Genomic DNA, 3266 nt, shown 5'->3' with positions numbered 1-3266 from the left:
CTGGCAGCAAGGCTCTATCCATGATGTTTTTAAAGACAGGGTAACTCGTGTAGCTAGTCATGTCAGATTGTAAAGATTACCATGACCATATGAGCTAGAATAAACCCACTTGCACACACGTGGGTAATCAAATACTAGGTACCTTGATCCATTTTGGGATTCTTCTTCCCTTTTGAGTATGCTTCCTAGTCTCTAGATATGTTCGGTTGTAAGTGTGGGTTGGGTCTCTATCTTTGAAATTTTTAAGAACATTTATTCAGGTGGTGCTAGATGTTGTGACAATCTCACATTTTGCCTTTTTGCAAATAGAAACCTCTATACTTGGGGGCAAGTTTCATCCAATCTATTCTTCTCACCACATCTCCCATTATCTTTCATCCAATATCCATTACCTTGTCTAAATCCATCATTATCTATGATCTTATTTCTCCTATCCATATCCCATCTCCATCCATATCCCCTTTTCCATCCTAGATCTTGAGCAAAACTAAGGACAAAAAAATGCATAGACCATCCATTGAATCAAATCAACAACAAGAAAACTCTCAACGTCTACAATCAAATTGATCACACGTCTTGTTAATCAATCCATCACTCAAAATCTATCAACATCAACATGTCTTGTACAAAGAAAGGTACACTCGAAACCAAACGAATTGGTCTTACACGGGGTACTCACTCTTTGAAACCAGACATCATTATCAACCATCACATTGAGAAATAAAAAATAAGACACTGATTAGCATCCATCAAACTAATCTACCATCTTTTCTATCTATCAGTACATATGTCATACTGTTTACATCCATCTGAGCTAAGCCATCGGCAAAGATTCGCCAAAATTTTTAAACATGACACAATCTTGGACACAATTAGCATAGTCATTGTCCTTGGTTATCCGAATAGTCATCCACATCATATCTCACCATGACTTGGTGATCAATGTACATATCTATTATCAAAAGAAGTGTCCATAGCTGGGGGAAAATCTTGACTTAACTGGGGCATCTCGCCTTTTGGGTTTAAACAATCAAACAACACAAACATAGATGCTTGAATGAAAACAAAGATCACAACTATCAATGGTAAACATCAAACAAAAACTGGATGCACAAAATGATTTTTGCAACACAAACAATGATACATTTGCAAGATGTGATCTGCCAAATACATGGGGTAGCATGCATGTTTACCCATGTCCACCTAGTTTTTTATTTATTTTTGTGATCATATCTCCTAAGCGAATCAAGGATGTTTTAAAGACTAGAGATGCAAGGAAGGAGTTTGATATTTTCTTAGTCTACTACTTGCAAGTGAAACCTTATTACTATGCAAATTTGTCTACATTTCGAATTTGTATAGGATGAAGATTAACTCTTGTCTATTTTATGCAAGCAACACTCAGGATGTCATGGTTCAATTATACCTCAACGTTTGTGTCATCTTGCAATATCAAAATCCATGTAAGTTATACTCAGGTCAACATGGTTCGAATATACCATGTTGTTTGTATTAACTTTCAACATTTAAAAAGCTCAATGATGATAAAAAATAAGCACTGCACATTTTGGTCGAAAGGATGACTATCTCAGAGGGTACATTTCATATCATTTACAATATATTTAGTATCATTTACCATATCAGTTGCAGTGCATTTAGTTGCACATTACCATATCAGTTAAAGTGCATTTAGTTTCATTACCATATCATTTAAAGTGCATTTTGTTGCATTATCATCTCATTTAAAGTGCATTTAGTTGCATTACCATATCAGTTACAGTGCATTTAGTTGCATTACCACATCATTTAAAGTGCATTTTGTTGCATTATCATCTCATTTAAAGTGCATTTAGTTGCAGTTCCTATCATATAATGGCATTATCATATCGTATCATTCAATTTGCATTTAGGGGCATTTGCACATCATGTTACATTTGGTATCATTAGTATCATCTCATTAATATAATTTCATTAGTATCATTCATGTAGTATCATATCATTTAGTTGCATATCATTACCATTAGCACATTTAACACAGTATCAAAACATTTATCATCATCCAAAACATTCCAAATCATGTTACAAAGCATCATCATATCACATCATCATCATTACATATTAGTTACACATTGAACCAAGTGAAAACTATCATGAAGATACAAGTTTTACTTTGGATACGAATATGCACAAAACATTCAAATAAACTCAACAAACACCATTATACTTTCACCAATCTTCACTTGTCCCTCAGATTGAGCGGGATGAGGTTGAAGTAGTGCCTCTCCTCCAACCTGATTAGATGTGCTCTTCTCGATGGATGTGGAATGCTCTCCAAATGCATAACAAGATTGTAATGATTTGGTAGGATTTGGATTTGGATTAGGTGGAAATGAATAGATTTGGATCTGATGAAGGATCACGAGGACATGATAAGGGTATGATAGAAGAAGACAAAGGAAGAAAGGGGCAACATAAGATTAGAGGAAAATTCCATGTGTCCCTTGTGAGGAAACAAGACTCCAATTTATAGATTGGAGGAGGCCAATGGACGACCAAGATTGATTTTGGTAAGAAGGGTTGAGATTGATTTGGGATGGAAGACATGATCAAGGTGCGTGGGGAGAATAAAAAAGAATATAAAATTCCTTGTGGAGAGGAAAGAGGAATTTAAAATTCCAAAATAAAGGATGCATGGGGGAATTCAAAGAAATTTGAATTTCCTTGAAAGTCTCAATGTTGACGTGACATGAGTGGAGGAATATAAAATTGGAGAAGAATTAATTAGGTTAAGTGGGGATTAGGAAAAGTGATTTGTAGGAATCACATGACTTAAGTTAATTAATTGGAATTATTTAACTAAGAGGAATTTAGAAGACTCAATGATTTGGTTGACTTTAGAAGAATAAGGAAATAATTAATTTATTTGATAAATTAATTATTGGACTGTAGTGACAAGATTGATTAAATTTGATTTCATTAGCCTTAATAAGAAGGGAATTAACATAATTAAATTGGTTAATTATGATGATAGGCTTAAATTAATTAAATATTAATTTTAGGTGTCTACACACATCATCATACATAAGTGCATCAAATCACCTTGTTGCTCCCCTAGATGCATCAACATCAACACATCTAAATATGCCTGCAACATGATATCAGAAAATGTCGATTATCTATCAATCGATCAAATCAATCCATTAGTTATCCTATCCACTCATTTGAGATCTTAATCAATCTCTTCAAGCATCTATCAATGACAAGGT

This window comes from Cryptomeria japonica, chromosome 5, assembly GCF_030272615.1.
Source record: "Cryptomeria japonica chromosome 5, Sugi_1.0, whole genome shotgun sequence".
NCBI lineage: Eukaryota > Viridiplantae > Streptophyta > Pinopsida > Cupressales > Cupressaceae > Cryptomeria > Cryptomeria japonica.
This window is presented reverse-complemented; position numbering follows the sequence as displayed.